The following is an 18,135-nucleotide window of genomic DNA, read 5'->3' as shown; positions in this document are numbered from 1 at the left end:
GAGCACGCCTGCGCTTCAATCCCCCTAATGATTGAGTCCCCAACTATCACTACCTCTATCTTTTTGGGAACTGGTTTTGAGGTGGCCTGTTGGGGCTCCTCATCCCTGCCTACCACCTCAGAATTATCAGAGACACCATCCAGCTCCACAAGGACATGATAACGGTTTGACACTTCTAATTCCGGACAGTGTGCACCCTTTACCTTACGCCTTGTGACCGTGACCCACCTATTTTTACCTGTCTGGTCTGGAATCTCCTCCCGTGCCACCTTGGGGGTGCACACTATCTCTCTAAAGGACACCTGGGCCAAGTCTGCCAATTCTCTATTACAGCGCAGGTCAGCCAACTCCTCCTCCAGTTCAGCGATCCTGAGCTCGAGGTGCTGGATCAGCTGGCATCTCTTGCAGATGTAGCCCTCATAGACAATTGGCTCTTCCAAACCATCATCTAAAAAGTCTAACATCCAACAGGACTTGAATTGCACTGGCCTCATTATTAAAATTTGATTTGGGATTAGTAAACTGCCTTAACTTTTTTTTTTTCTTAAAATTAAATTTCTTCTTCTTTTGGCTGCTCCTTAACTTAAATGATAACACTAAGATCTGCTACAGATATTTTGCTCCTACTGTCCCCTTAAGCTCCTGTACTGTTCTCCCTCTCAGCTGCCAACTATTTGTCTTTCTATGAGGTTAACTTTACTTTTCTCTCTCTCTTCTCCTAATTTTGCGCTCCTCTTACTTATAAGCACTCCACTCACACTGTTTGTATTCCCCCGTGTTAATGAACCCTTACGCTGTCGCCCACTTAACTGCTCTACCTCTGGACTGCTAAGGACTGTTTAACCTAAAATAAACAAATAAATAAAACTTTACTACCTTATTTGCTCCTACAGCCCCTTGTGCCTGATCAGCATCTTAACGATAGCCACTTACCTGCACACTGCTAAGCCTTCCCCTTTTACTGCTTTGAAGTCAGCCGCGGCCTTTTTTTCTTTTTCTTTAAACTAAGGAATCGGTGTTACAACAACACGGTTATTTGCTACAAATGCCAATATCTGTTACTGCTTCTTTCTACCCTACCTCCTTGATGCTAATTCAAATACAGATAACAAGAACAAGTACAGGTACAAGTACAAGTAACTTTTCCAAGTGCACATCCAAACACCCAGCTACTTTTGCTCTTGTATGGGTGAAAAAAAATCAAACAAACCCTTCTAAATGGAAAAAAGTTTTAAAAATTCCCACACGGTTCCTTATCGGCAACCAAAAAAAGTTTTTAAGAGCAAAAAGTATTTTTTTTTATTTAAATCACACACCATAGACCAGACCAAAAACTCATTTGCAAAACACATGTCAGCGCAAAGCACACATCAGCCACGTGACCTGTCTAACTTGTTAACTTGTGGCAGGTGCACTGCCGATAAGATTTGAAGGGACATATCCTGACAGTCAAGATTGTAGCATCTCTTAACTAATCATTTTATCAATGGAGTCCATTCAACTGAATTTTGAGTTCACATCAAGCTGTGATTTCGTGACACACTTCAGCATCTGAACATTGTTGTAACTGTTGTAGCATGAAAACAAGATATGATTTAAACTGCAGCTATCGGCAACCTGGAATTTAAAGAGGAAGTATTGTACTGGAAGTGGAGAACAGTAGCTGGGACTTGTTTTTGTGTGGAAGCCACAAGTATCAATCTAGTCTTCTATTGGAAAGATGACATATTCTAGGCGGACCTTTTGAGTATGTTAGCTGTTTTAGTGGGGTCTATTACCATCTGGAAGTGCAGGGGTTGTGCTACCACTGTGATATTAGAATAGCAAAAATATGGCCTCAACAGTGAACGAAAATACCCAGGCAGCAATAAAGTGGTGATGCATCCAGAAAGAGAGTGATTATCCTTGGACCTAAAAATTTAACTGATCAAAAAGATCATTTTATGTAAATTGCTCTGGGTTATTTCTTTAAGTTGCTAACTGTTAATCCTCACACTTAGCTTAAAATCAAGTCTTCTCTCTCCAATAAGTCTTCCCTTTATTTCAGGCAAAGTGCAGATGCTAAAACAAAAAGCTAAGCTTTAAATTATTTGACCACGTTAACCTGCACATTATAGCTGCATGTGAAACCTTGGAAAAATCGTGTTTGGTAGGAGAAAGTCCCAAGGAATAGAGGTATAAATTGTTTGTGAGTGGCAGAGCTTTTAAAAGGCTTTGTATAAGGGTATAGCCAGAGAATAGCCATGCTGGCATTGATAAACAGAATTCTTTATCTTTGTACACATTAACAGAACAGAAACAAAATGTAAGACAAAGTACTGTCTATAAGCAGAATTTTCCTCTTTGTTGTGCAAGTAATGTTCTTTCATAATGTTGCTGAGTCTACAGTATGCAATACTTTCACTCTCATTACATTGCCTGACTACATGGTGTGTCCATCCATCCATCCATACTCTTCTGCTAATCCGAGATTGGGTTGTGGGGGCAGCAGCTTGAGCAGAGATGCCCAGACTTAATCCCAAGGCGTTCCCAGGCTGGTAAATTGAGAGCTTTGCCTTACGGCTCAGCTCCTTTTTCACCACGACAGACCGATGCAGAGCCCTCATCACTGTGGATGCTGCACTGATCCGTCTGTTGATCTCACACTCCATTCTTCCCTCACTCATGAACAAGACACCGAGATACTTGAACTCTTCCACTTGGGGCAGGATCTCGCTCCCAACCCTGAGAGGGCACTCCACCCTTTTCCGGCTGAGGACCATGGTCTCGGATTTGGAGGTGCTGTTTCCCAACCCATCCGCTTCACACTCAGCTGCGAACCAATCCAGAGAGAGCTGAAGATCATGGCCTGATGAAGCAAACAGGACAACATCATCTGCAAACAGTAGTGACCCAATCCTGAGCCCACCAAACCGGACCCCCTCAACGCCCTGGCTGCACCTAGGAATTCTGTCCATAAAAGTTATTAACAGAATTGGTGAGCAGAGTCCAACTCTCACTGGAAACGGGTTCGACTTACTGCTGGCATGGTGTGTCCTACATCACAAAATTGAATTGAAATGATGAAAATCAAAAAACAAGAAGTAAAAATTAAAAACAAATGAGAACCAATCATAAATATTAACATTTAAACACCAATATGTTCCTGACTTCATGCTTGAAGTTTACTGAGATCCAGAGCATTTATTGCTTGCTGACGTCTTCCTTGTTTGGTAGTTGTACTGAGAGCAAGGGGCTATGTGTTGTTTAGGTGCAAAATGTGATTAATATACAGCATTTGCTCCTAAAATCTTATTATTTTGCCAGTAAAGGGCTACTTTTAGACATTTTAGACATTTTTTTTTCTTTAGAAGGGTTTTTGCTGCTTTTTTCTGCTGCTCAGGAGCAAAAGCATGTTGTGAGTAAAGTGTGTGCATACAACTAGGCAGCATGTGCAGCTAACATGCCGGCAGAGGCAAAAGGAGTAGGACAGCAGTGGAAGGCATAGTGCAGCTCATTAGTTGGGCAGTAAATAAATATTGTATTTATAGGTATTGTATATCTATTTATAGTAAATACAAGTTTGACATTCCCTGTAAGGAAAGATGTAAAGTAATACTAGTTAATTCAGGTCCAGACCTTGCAAGTACATAAGTATTTGCAGTAGGATAAGGTGGGAGTAAAGTCATTTAAGCAGCTGCTGTATTAATTGTAGCACTGGGTCAGAAAGAAAGAAAGTGGCAAGGAGACTTCTTAGAGAAACAGACAGATGGAAATGTATTTTCAAGCTTCTTAGTATGTTCTAATATATCCATCCAAGTGATGAAAATAAACAAAAATAAAAATAGATGGTACAAAATCACTGAACCTAGGAGACTAGAAGACCATTGCACCCCTAAAGTGATAAAATGTTGCAGAAGTATAATCAGCCTCTTGAAGCCCTCTTTTTCTCTCACAGCATCAGCATGATTAGAACATATACCTTTCTCTTTTGCTGACTGCCTATAGCATGGGTGGGCAAATTATGGCCTGCAGATGCAAGTGACCCCCTGGGAACTCATAGAAATACCTGTTATTCTGGCCTTTGTGTGCTGGTCTTAACAAGATGATGGTAGAATTAGCTGGTGTAAAAGTAGTAACCTATCATGTGATGCCTTCCAAAAAATAATTTAATAAACCAAATTTTTACCTTTCAAATAGGAATAGGAGTCTGTAGCGCAGCCAAAGGAACAGTATGTATGTTTTTACATTCTTGCTTGCCTCTGTCTTGCATGTGCATTTTTAAATGTATGAGTTGGCACATTGCAAATTTATTAGCGGTATCCCTGAAGGGTGTAACTGTGGGTTTGTTCACAAATCAGTATCAAGAGTACCATTAACAAATGTGAAAAAATAACATTAGAAGGAGATCACCCAAAACTAACTATCCCAGCACTTTAACCTTATTATGTTAGATAAGGAGTAAGATGTATATGCAAGCAGCAACATCCGTACTGTAAATTCGAGCAATTTGTGTGTTTTTAAATGCTTTATTGCTGAGTTACAAGATATGGAAATGTATAGTCTTTAGGTGGGCTCATTTCAGTTTTGCTGCAGCTCTGTTAATTTAACTTTTTCTCTATTCCCCCACACTTTACAATATTTTGAGCGGACGCAACAGGCTCAGATTGCGGTCCTTTGTGGTGAATCTGAATCTTGTTTTCAAGATTTACGCAGTGTGAGATGGATTTTTCAATTTTCTAAACCTTTTTCTGTTATTGTGAACATTAGTTGGAAGTATTAGAATCCTGCAGTAATAGTGAACTTAAAAATAAGTTAACCAAAGTTTCTTGGCTTGGTCTACATTTGACTCAGAAGTTATTTCTTTGGCTTAGCAAATGGTTCTATGCAGAGGGTATTGTTATTTGGTAGCACATACAGTTGTGAGCTGGTTTTCTCGCAAAAGAAAATTTGTAAAATCAAGTATAGAAGTAACAAATACCAATACTACTAATTAAATGTTATTAATTGTTCAGACATCTAGCATCTCAATTGGTATTAACAGTTTGTGAAGAAACAAGCAATTTTATGTTCGTGACCAGAACAGTGTCCCAACAAAATAACTTTGTTTTAAAATGACTCTCTTACTGAGGTTAAGCATTGCTCTTAATACCTTTCAATGTAAGTTTTGTAATTAAACCATTTCTTGGAGTATGTGTTTTTAAAGTTAATGTTTGTCATCAACATGTGCTAGATTTACTGGGTTCATAGGGACACCTAGACGTTATGTGGCCTACTATTTAAGTCATAATTGACAATTCAGCCTACCGCCAAAACAGTTTACCCAGCTTGTAAGTATATGCACCAGCCTCTTTCATTTTTATAAGAGGTTTACCAACATCTTTTGAACAGCTCTATACTAAGCAAGGATTTGGTCAAGAGTACAGCTAGAATTCGGACATTGATTTTGAGACTGCATAGATATGTTCCATTAGTTTACTAAAAGAATGTTTTACAAATAGACAGATAGTACTTTTTTGTTAATCATTCAAAAAAGAAATGTAATGTTAATTCCAAGGTGAATTACTTTATTCCAGGACATCATAAGTGAGTTTATGCGCATTGTTAAAGATGCCCTATATACACTAGCTTTAACAGGCCCTGTTTTTTGAGAGCAAACAAAAAGAAAAAAAAAGCCCTTGTAGGGAAAAAATGGAAGAAATCTTGGGAAAGGCAATTCAGAGAGAGATGCCCGTTCCAGGTAGGTTGGGCATACAATGGCTGTCAAATGGGGCAAATACAATACACAAAACAGAACATATGTAAAGTATTCTCCTGAGTTGGAAAGGAGAAGAGAAAACTAGGGGGTCAGGTTGAATTGTGGGGACACTATGTTTGAGAAAGGAACTGTGTAAAAAGCTTTTGAAGGATGGACCGAGTTTTGGATGCAGGACACTCCTGTTGTCTACATTAGCTTGAATACCAACAGAAAAGGCAGGCAGTGTAATTAATGATCACTTCAAAATGTTGTTGGTTTAGAGGGTGGGAAAAAATACAAAAAACAATGAAAGGAGCATTATGACTACTTTAGGTGAACACTGTGCACTTGTAGGGTCAGCCAAACATTTTAATATTAATACTAAATAAGGAAATACAGACGTAAGTTGTGCACGTGACATCTCAACAAAATAACAAAAATAAGCGTTTAATTTCTTTACTTATCTAGCAGTTTAATACTTTAATCCACTAATGTTGTTACAGGAAGGAAAATATCAATCTCTGACAGTAAATATGTCATATTATCATATTATAAAATAAACACCAGGCACTAAACAGGTTTGTTATTATCATTCATTACTAACGCGGATGTTTGATCGTTTTATTCCTTTTGCACATACAAAACTGTATTTTAATATATTTAAGATGTTTTGAAAGCACTAAAGGTCTTGTAATAATTTAAATTATTGTAATTAAATGTAATTTAAAATGTAATTTTAAAGTATCATTTTTTTTTTGTAGATTTGCTTTAAGCAGCTATATCTGACAACACGTTTCATTTTTACAACCTGAAGTGAAGAAAAGAGTTTGTTATGTCATTCACTTCTTTCACACAGAGAACTGGGAAGCCTCCTTGTTTAACAGTACACAAATTTTGTGGGACTTGCACATTCACACATCTCAGGATGATCTGCTAATTTACACAGCTGATAGGATTCATACATGATAGTATTTAAGGAAGGAGTGTGGATGATATTTAAACGGTGCTCAAAACCTCCTCAGTCTCCAGCATCATTTATTTCTGTATTTGTATACAGGAGTCTTGTGATGAGTAATGGTTAAGTGCTGTGCTTGTTCTGTTACACAAAACCTATTCTCTACTGGACATCTGGCACCTGCACTCTGATTCACTACTGCTTCGGGGCACTACTGCTCCATTTACTGGTTAAAAAAGTGGCAGCAGCTGTTGCAGGATATAGAGTAGTTCAGCATTGTACTTCAGATATATCTAAATATGCAAAACAAGCACACAAATTTGCCACAACTTGAATTGGACATTATTATACTTTATTATACACTCTACTATATACAGTATTATACTTTATCAAAAGAAATTCACCAGGCTAATACTGTGAAACATCTTAAAAAAACTGGTAAAAGCCCATTATGTTGTCTTTTTCATAGCTATATTTTAGTTGTACTTTTAATAGACTACACAGGCATAGAATTATCATATTCTTCAGGGATTTGCAATCTTGACTTACCACTACTTATCTCTGATGTCTTTTCTGGTTGTTCTGTGGTGGGTTTTTTTGACCCACCACCACCAGATCAAGGTACCATGCAGATACCTGTGATGCTGGAATGACGGGTGCCTCATCTGTCCACAAGACAAACTTCATCAAATCCTCTCATATGAAGCCTGGAAACAAAGAGGAATGTCTTAAGAACAGTTCTGTTAGGTAGAATGCCCAAGTGGGGTTGAACAGTCATTTGGACTTGGACCCCTTGCAGATTTTGTTTTTTTCTCCATTTTAAGTGGAGTTTTTTTTTTCCTTTGTTTTGTTTTTCCCTGTCTTCCCGGCCCTCTTACCTAATTGCCGGACTCATCTTTTGAGATTTACATCATGATATTTTATATAAGGATGCTGCTCCTCTTTTTGATATTTATCTGTTTTTTAAGATCATGTACATTTGTTTTATTCTTTGTTACTTATTCTTTAATATTATTGTCTAATCTTATTTGTTTTTCTTCTCTTGAAACGTTGTCTTTGATATCTTATAAAGCAGCACTTTGAGCTACATTGTTTGCATAAAAATGTGCTATGTAAATTAATGTTATTGTCGTTATTATGTGAGATTTGATGACTGACTCACTTCCATGAGTATGACAGATATTTTATGCATGACCATCGTGATGTTTTTTTGTGCTTGACCCAGTTTTTTTTTTCTCCCTAAATAAAAACACCAAGTAAATTACTTGAAGCCTTCCTAGGGAAATTGCTGATTCATGTTTCCCAGAATACTAATCTCTGGCTTTGATTTCACATGCTGTGTTGTGTATATTGTAATTTACTAGTAAAGAACTATGTGTGTGGAAAACGCTATTTTGTAATAAGGTGGTTAGCTGTTCTTATTATTTTCATTTATCTTTTGCTAACCTGCTATTTCCAATTTAGGGTGATTTTTCCATTTCATTTTTATTCAGTTTCCTTTTTACATAAGATGTTAAAGACTGAATTGCTGCCAAATAACTGAAGAATAATCATACAACAGATTTATCCAGATAAATATACTCCTTTATTTAGAAAGGGACACAATCTCTCTGATTTTTGTTTACTTATTTGTTTATTTTAATACAAATCCATCTTAGAACTGGTGATGGGAGAACAAACAACCCAAACAGTAAAGAATAAATGGTACTTCGCTTAACTTTTACTTTTAATTTAGTTTCTTGAAACAAACTGGTGTTAAGGTGCAAGAAGACAGCGCAACAAAGTAAAAGCCTTTGGTCCATCAGTAGAAAGAAGAACACAGCTCAGTTTCAGGTCTGCTGCTGTCTCTTCTGCCATGCTCAGAGAAACTTGGTGTTTCCTAGAGTACTTTGGTTTCCTTCCATAATGCAAAGGCAGGATTTTGACCTTAACTGATGGCCCTAAATAGATCATGTATAAAAGACTATGTTTTTAGCTGAGTGTTCCATGTCAGAAGTGACTCTACTCCGTTGCACCCTTGAGCAAGGCCCTTAACCTGCAATTGCTTCCTACTGGGTATGATGTTAACTTGCTTGCATGTCCTCCAGCTTGCAGGGAAACTTGGGGGTTGCTGGTGGAGTGGCACTCCAGCCACTATAAAAAACCTCACCACGTTCCAGTGTGGTGCTGAGGTGTCACCTGTTGCATGGCTGCACTCAGGTCCCAATCCGGGTGGTTCATCGTGCGATGGGTGTGGCAACGCACTGTAATCGGCACATGCTTCCAACCTCCTCGTCCCAGTATTGTTCTGCTTGCTTATCCATTCCTAGTATACCTGCATTGCAGTAGATATGGTCAGGATTGGCTCCAGTTCCACATAATGGAAAAAGCTGTTTTAGACTAGGTCTTCTGTAAAAATTTAATTTGCAAGACACATACTACAATAATTACAGGACAAATGTGAATACCATAACATCTTCAAAACCATTTAATTCAATTCAGGGTTGTTGGGGACAAGAACATAGTTGTTTAACGAAAATGCAAACTGCATTCAAATTTCATATGTTTCAGATTGTTTTTATTTTTTTAATAAACACCAGTTCTATTTTCACATAAATTGCTATCCATTTGGGCATTTATCATACTTATTTCTTTGTAGAAGAAAAACAGATTAAAGCACAATCTTCAGTATGATTAAACGAAAATTAAGGGGGTTGCTTAATGACATCAACAATTAATAAGCATAGCGAAATAATTAAGTTGTAGAAAACAATTCAATCAACAGTTATAATTAAGTAATAGAAAACAATTTACTCAAAAATTATTTAAGCATTTACTAATAGCCAATTACACACAGTCACATACAATCTACTGCAGGTTTAGGCTACAGGAAAATCAGAATGTTATCCATGTTCAGCATTTACTAGGTGAAATCGTTTTTAAATTCAAGCTTTCTAGCTGCTTACAACAAGAGATTCATGTGATTCACGCATTTCATGTGTGTTCCGTTTCTACAGTAATCTGTGTAAACACATTGTTAAAACAGAAACTTTTTCATATTTTAGTAATACGTGTTACAAAATGTAGGCATAAACTATAAAATGTGTGAAGCCTGAAACCCAAAGATCAAATAAACACTTTCACAAAAGGTTCAAAAATGATATGACAGCTTCCGTGGTGTAACACTAAGATCTGCTGATTCAGAGCGAAACAGGCTTGCTGTGCCTCAGAGATTAAAGTTCAATTCACCGCTGGGGGAGAAGATGTTTTTTTTTTTCTTTTTAACCTTTGCCGCTCTGCCTGCCTGAACTCCCTGTCTATCTATATAGTAATAACAATAATTTTATTATTATATAGCAGCTTCCTGTCTGACTATCATATAGTGCCTTTCCTTCCTATCTATCTATCTATCTATCTATCTATCTATCTATCTATCTATCTATCTATCTATCTATCTATCTATCTATCTATCTATCTATCTATCTATCTATCTATCTATCTATCTATCTATCTCCCCTTAGCTGTTTTTTTTGCATTTTATGGTATGATGCAAACAGCTCTTATTCACTTCTGCCATTGAGTGGGCTGTGTTCCTCTTTTAAAGAGGTACTTGTAGGCACTATTTTCACATCCCCCTGAAACAAATCAATGTTGCCACATTACAATGAAACCACATGTGGTTTATGAAGCTAATGAGTTAAAGAATTCTTAAAAGTTCTTCAACTCCGATCAGTGCTCTTTCCCTGACTACCCCCCTACCAAATCACTCATTATACTCTCCGTTTTGTTTTTTGTCACCCAAGAAAGAAAAAAAAACTGTCTCTACCTTCTACTATTTACTTTGCAATGTATCCTATAAACTTCTGCCCTTGATTTCTTTTTGGTGCAGAGACCTTTTTCCTCTCCCTTCACCCTTTTCATGGGACACCATTATTTCCAATGTAAGGTTTTGTTCTACAAATCAAAACTACTAGCGCACCTAGTTAAAAATTCTACACAGACTCTATCCATTTCCCTGCAAGTGGCTTCTGGTCCTCACTGTTGATCCGCTGTGTCATTTATATTCCTTTGGTTTACCTGGTACTTTTCTTCATGTTCTGGCACTGTCCCCCTAACCTTCCTTTTGGACACACGTATGTCACCTACTGTCTTTTTTTCTTTCCTGCAGTATTCCTTTATTGCCTCAAATCTTTCTTCTTTTAGACTTTTCCAGACTTCCACTTAAACTATCTGAATGCAAGTTATTTTGTCTGGGTACCCTGGCAGCCAAAGTAATTATTGCCTCCTGTTGGAAGACACCTGAATGTGTCACTGTCGACAACTTGCAGTCCTTCTTCTACAACTTAATACATTTGGACTTGTCTGCAGTGCGGATTAATGGTGCTCTCTGTAATGTAATTGAATACTGGTCTGCTGTGGCTCAATTGTGTAAATCACAGCCTATAACTCTCTGATTTATTTTTTTTATCCCTTGACTCAAGTTAGGTGGGACAGGGTTATTTTGTATGATATGTCCATTTATTGATATATCCCATCAATTTGTCTTTACTTAATAAAAAGTTAATCACAAAAAAAAAGAATTCTTAACAGTGATATCAATTACATACACCCCTGACAAACCACAGATTCAACTGGAAAAAAACGCAGTGGTTCTGCCTCCACTCTACACAGCACTCGCAGTAACAGTGTACAGGCTGGCCATGATATCCAGCAACTTCAGAAGTTGCAGGATGTACCACAGGGCAGCTCAATCAACTGAGTCAAACTCATTACAAAAGTTGACAAAGGCTGCAAAGAAACTCTACCGATATTCATGTTTTTGCATGATGAGAACCCTCAGTACAGGATGAGGTTGATAGTAGTCCTCTTAGGCAAAGAACCAGGCTGGTCCGATTACTGATAAGTGAGCAAGTGATCTAGGATAGTATTGATGGATGACTCTAGCAAGGACCTTACCTGGCACTGGGAGCAGTGTTGCCCCTGTAGTTGCCGCAATCACCCTTCCTTGTCTAGACAGGGACAGGATCGGGATGACACCCATCTCCCAAATGGAAACAAAGATTGCTTGCAATGCCAGGAGGGCAGCCTTACCAACAGCCTGGAGAAGTTCACCCCAGATACCACAGATCCCTGCAGTCTTCCCTGCCCTCAGCTGGTTCAACACCTGTGCAATCTCAGTAAGATTGCGTGGATCACAGCTAATTGGAGTAACAGCCTCAAAAACCGTGGATCCAGTGGGGTGTGTTCTTGCTCCTACTCTGTCCAATACTTGCATTGACTGGCTGTTGAGCAGGGTTGTGGGATCCATTGGGGTGGGGCTGTGGGGCATCTGTTGGTAAAGAAAGATTCACTGATCTTTACTTTGCCAATGATGCTGGGATCTTCACAAAGTCAATGGAGACATGGATTAGGGCTCTCGAGAGACTGAGCGAGGAGTCTGAGTGTCTGGGCTTGTGAGTGTCCTTGATAAAAAAACAAGATCCAAGCCTTTCTTGACCACTTGGGCATAGCCATCCGCAGTGTGTCTGTCTGCGGAGAGAATGTCAACCTTGTCGAGAGATTTACTTACCTCGACAGCAACATTCATACCTCTGGTGCTGGAAAGGGGTGTGTGGCACTCCTGATATCTCTGCAAAAGGATGCAGGTTCAAGTCTTTAGAGTCCTGGTGCTTCCTGTTGTGCTATTTGGTTGTGAGACCTTGGACGACCCAGTGACCTGAGATGAAGACAGGACTCCTTCCATACTGTGTCTTTTTGCAGAATCCTTGACTACCACTGGTTTAACTTTGTGTAGAAGGAGTGATTGCTCATGGAGTCCCGAATGAGACACATTACCTGTATTGTGAGGGAGTATAGGTTACAGCACTATGGCCATGTGGCATGATTCCCACACATGATCCGGCTCACAGGATCCTCACTGTTGAAGACCCTAGTGGCTGGACCAGGCTAAGGGGATACCCAAGTAACACTTGCATGTGGCAGATAGATGGTAATTCTGGAGGGTGGGACTGGACTATGAGTCAGCCTGGGTTGCCAACCAGGACCCTGAGCTGTTTTGTTGTGTGGTAGGTTCGGCAATGCGCTGTACCAGTCCATGCTCTCCAACCTGACCTGATCTGATATCAATTACTGTAGTTTACTTTAAGCATCTAAACGTATTAACCTACTAAACATCTAATTCATGTTGTTCATGACTCAGGAGGCATACCATAATGTTTATCATGCAACATCTTTTTGTGTGGCTTTTCGGTGGGAAAGAGTCTTGCTTGAATTGGATGTTTATAGAGGTGGGAAAAAAGTGGACGATGCATCACACTCGTACCCATTGTGAGCAGTGGCAGACTCAAATCAGCGTGGGAGCATGACGATCAGGGTGAAGGAAATGTAGCACAAAACAGAGTCGGTGGAGTTGACATGCAGCAGAGAAGACAGGTTGTGGCTTCTGTGGCAGAAGTGGTCATTAGTTGAAACAATGACATATCAATCATGGTATTTGGAACCAGCTCTCAAGCTATCATACCTGTCATTATGAATCTTGAAATGAAAAATGTATATTTCTAGATATTGTTGTCATATCAGTGATTTTTGACCACTGATCTTTCAGACAGCCATTCCATTCTTTGCGGTGTGGTATGCAGTAAATTGAGAATATCCGAAATTGATTATCAAAGAGGCTGATTTCTCCATTGCATTCTCTCTCCAGCTGATGACGTATGCAGGTATGGAGCACAGAGATTATGTTAATGGAATGTAAATATTGTATTAATGGAATGTAAATTAGAGAAATGTAATCTGAAAAATAATAATTGTGGCACTATGATGAGAGACTTTCTAATTAATTTATTTTGAGTCCTAGTGACATTGGCAAGGTTTTTTCTCTTTTTTCCTTTTTTCAAAATCACTGTGGCTAACTCAAAGGGAGCAAATGGTACTGGACTTTTAATACAATTTCTCTGCCTTGTGCTGCATAGCCTTGACTGACAAAAGTTTGAACAGGAAATGTAGAAATGTAATAAAAAAAGGGTGATTTCAATTTTAATACAGAAAATAAGGGACCCTAGCAGTTAAGCACCATCACTAAACTGTGACGATTAGGTTGCATAGGCACACACACACATCAAAGTATGAATCTAGAATGCTTCAGGCCCATAAGAGTTTGGAGTGTGTTAAGAGGAAATTGCTGCCCATTTAGCTAAAAGATCATTTGTGAGATCAGGTACTGATGTTGGATGAGAAGATCTGACTTACAATCAGTGTTCCAATTGATCCCAAAGGTGTTCAGTAGAGCTGAGGTCATGGCTTTGTGCAGACTACTTGAGTTCCTTCACACCAAACTTATCAAATCTTGTTGTTATGGACATAGCCTTCAGCACAGGAACACAGTCATGCTGGAACAGAAAATGGATCTCCCCAAAACTGTTTCCACAACGTTGTCTAAAATGTCTTTTGTAACATTAACAAGACCCTTCACTGGATCCAAAGGGACTAGCCCAAACCCTCTAAAACAAGCCCAAACCATTAGCCTTTATCCACCCAACTTTATCTACGCAGTTTGGAAGGTAGCATTCTCCTGCATATTTTTTCCAGAAGTCAGAAAGTGTGATTCAGCACTCCAGAGAATATTTGTCCACTACTCCAAAGTCCAATGTCGGCATGCTTTACATTACTCCAGCAAACACTTTGCACATAGAATTCTTACGTTTGTGTGCAATGAAGCTCCCAATGCAAAGGTCTTGGGCTGATGTTGCTCCATAAGCAGTTTAGAACTTTGTTGCAAGTAACGCAGAAGAAGATAGGCAATTTCTACACAATATGCGCTTCAGTACTTGGCGGCCAAGCTCTGTAAGTTTGTGTGTACTATCACTTCATGACTGAGCTGTTGCTGTTCCTAGATGTGTCTTTTTCACAGTAAGTGCACTTACAGTTAACGGGGCAAATCTTGCAGAACACAAATTTCACAAACTGACTTGTGGCATCCTATGACAGTGTCAAGTTTAAAGCCACTGAGCTCTTCAGGTTGACTCATTCTACTGCCAGTGTCTGTGAATGGAGATTTCTTGGCTATGTGCTTCATGTCATACACTTGAACTGAAAAATTTGGAGTGGCATGCACATACATTGAACTTTTGACTATACAGTGTTCAATGGGAATAAAGCAGAATTTTATAAGAACATTTTATTATTTTCATACAGTAAGTATAACTTAGAATTAATGGGCACCTCCACCAGATGCTGTTGGGATAGTCTCCAGCTTATTATGAAAAAGTTAGAAAAAGCATAAAACTGTAAACATCCATTGACCGTGATTAGTAGTAAGCAGAGTAAGCAGTGTTAAAAAGAACATCAATCATCGTTACAATTTGAAATTATTTACTTTATTTAATTGTTAATCTAGTCTTTTTGTTCGTCATAATAACTTAATTTTATTTACATGATTTATAAATTACAGTGAACACTGTTTTGTAAACAGTTTTAAGTTAATTGCCCGTTTAAATCAAACATTATTTGTTCTAAGCATAATACATTAATTACATAGATTATTTCATTAAGGGACAATAAAGCATTTCATTTGTAAACCTTTCTGGATTTTACTTCTGATATACACATTCTGTGTAACAGAATTTAATATATGCATTAATATAAATGTTTTTTATGTGAATTATTCTAAATAGTACCAACATTAGAGTACATCTGATTATTTACATTTTCCAATCCAATGCCACTTTTAAAAAAAACAGATGCAAGTATTTCTGCAAGTTGTGTACTGCAGATTGAGTGACTTCTTCATGGATACACTGTGGGTCATTGGTGAATACTGAGATAGCGACATTGGGTTTAGATTGTACTTCTCCCAATTGTACCAAATTGTCTCTTTGTTATTGTAAAACAGAATCATTTAATACTGGAGATATCAAGTGTTACAAAAGAAAAATTAATATAACACAAATAGTGAGAACAAGCAAAACATATTGGATGAAATGTGATTAACAGTTTAACATACATTTTTGACAAGTTTTGACATTTGCAGCTCTGGTCAGAATGTTTCACAAAGAGACCCATTTTGTATAAATTTCACCTACAGTGGTAACAGTCTGGAGATGATTCATCTGTGCATTTTCTCATCCCACATTTTCCATTTTGTGGGTGCAAATTACAGAAACAATAAACACAAGATAGGAAACAACTATTGAGATGATAGTAGTCCATTGGAGATCACAACTCTACACTCACATTGAAACATTTTAAAGTTAACATTTTTGGGAGAAACCTCTAGTGCTTGGATGACTAAAAAACACAGACATGGGGAGAAAGAACAAAATCCATACAGAAGAGCCAGCACTGGAGAAAAAAAAGATCCCGGCTATGATTTAATACAGGCTTTTAAATTTTCAGCAGCATCTAATATGTTAGTCAACAAGAACAGTGCTGAGTAACCAAATTCCATATATAACAGATTTAAACATTCACAGTAATGAGGTTACTAGTGAGAAGTTAAGCAAAATGACACCTTTTATTGGTTAACTAGAAGGATTACAATATGCAAGCTTTCGAGGCAAATCAGGCCCCTTCTTCAGGCTGAAGAAACCATACATTCATAATGGCTAACACAGTACAACACCTTAATAATGAAGTTAGAAGAGGCAATCAAATTATTAGACTGCTGCATCAGGAGAGTCACCCTGTCGTTCATTTTAGCTAAACATGTAATGCAGTAGCTAATACAGTGAGATACCACAGTTTATGGTTATACCATGCATTTAGTGTGGTTGCATCTGTTCTTATACTGTAATATACAGTACTCAAGGAATACTTTTAAATAATTTATTTATGCTTTTTGCTAGTAACTTGATCAATAGGACTTGAAAAGAGAAATGAAAAGAATACCAATATTTTATTAGAATTTTCTGTGCAATTGCAGCTGTCCTCATATGACAATGACATTGTAAGTTGATTTGACTAAACATATCTGCTAAATAAATATACTCAAATAATGTTTTAATTTTTAATCTTTTTTATCCTTCATTTTAATGCAATCCTTTAGCCTAAAAAGGATGGATACAATGGCAAATTAAATTGTTTGAAAAGATTTTCGTAACTTGTCACTGTTACAAGTGAGAGCCAAGAATGTGATTTAGCCACTAAAGCAATAAAGAAATCTTATTTCTTTAAACTGAGCCTGATAGGTACTGATATCTCTTCTTTGTCTCCAGTCACTTGAACACAATATTCCTTATAATCAGAATTTGACACTTGTAATAAATGGAGGGTCTTTACAGGACATAATTAAAAGTGGAATAAGAATGCCCAGTTAACACAGGTCTTTTAATAGTAAATGGCTGTTGCATATCAATGAACTCGTATAAGAAAAATAGTTTGTACTGTCTTCCATTTATTTCATTGTACATATGCATACATCAAGTTGACATGTAAATTTAGATTAGGATGCAATAATTTGTTTTACATTAATTATCACTGCTAAACTTTGTACATCAGTAGCATGAGAACAAAAATTATTGAAAGTGATTCTAATTATGGTGTATTATTTAGTCATACTGGCAATGCGTAACACTTTATTAATTATATTTATTTTAATTTATGTACAAGCACTTAATTTTCTAGGAAAACATTTGATTATCAAAATCTTCATTTATATGATGTTTTATTATGTTAATGTTTTGTAACTAGAGCAGCATGAAATATAAACTGAATTAATTGGCATTACTTGTTTAATTATGCATTAGATGTTACTGGGTTAATTATGAACAAACTAGGTGCAGATATTAACAAATCTAATCAAGCAATAATTACTTCTATATAATGCCTTTATGGTTTTTAGGTTAACAAATTAACGGTGACCATGATATAGACCCTTGTAAGCAGGATAAATTACCAGTTTACAAAAATCACAAAAACTACATTCAATGGAATCTGTGTTTATTTTTCTGTTACATCCTGTGATTTTTGTAAAATTATTTTCGTGTTTTAAGAGTCCTTGTATGCTCTGAGATTAAATATTGGGCTACCTATTTCAAAATGAGCTAACTTGTTTCAAGTAGCAGGATAATCATTCTCCACTAGTATTAAGAATTTTCCACTTATATTCATGATTTATTCTCTTGTTCCTTTGCCTTCATTTTTCAGTTTGCTAAAATTAAGAATGCAAAATAAATGAATTGAAAACATATTTTCTAATATATATATATGTATATTTCCACTGTAAAAAGTCTTAATATCAAATAATTTGTTCTAAAAACAGCATTTTCTAATTATTTCAAACATTTGAACACCTATCAGAGCTTTCTTATTTCTTGACTGGAACTAACTTATTTTAAGATGTCTTGGCAAGTAAAATTATCTTGCTGCATGGACACATAATTTCACTAATATTAAGTCATTTTCTCTTGAAATTCAGTGTTTATATCTTATTTTTTAGCTAAGTTATTAGATACAGTTTAAATAAAGTAGAAAGTTTAATATAAAGTAT

This window comes from Erpetoichthys calabaricus, chromosome 4 (genome assembly GCF_900747795.2).
Source record: "Erpetoichthys calabaricus chromosome 4, fErpCal1.3, whole genome shotgun sequence".
In the NCBI taxonomy this organism is placed as follows: domain Eukaryota; kingdom Metazoa; phylum Chordata; class Cladistia; order Polypteriformes; family Polypteridae; genus Erpetoichthys; species Erpetoichthys calabaricus.
This window is presented reverse-complemented; position numbering follows the sequence as displayed.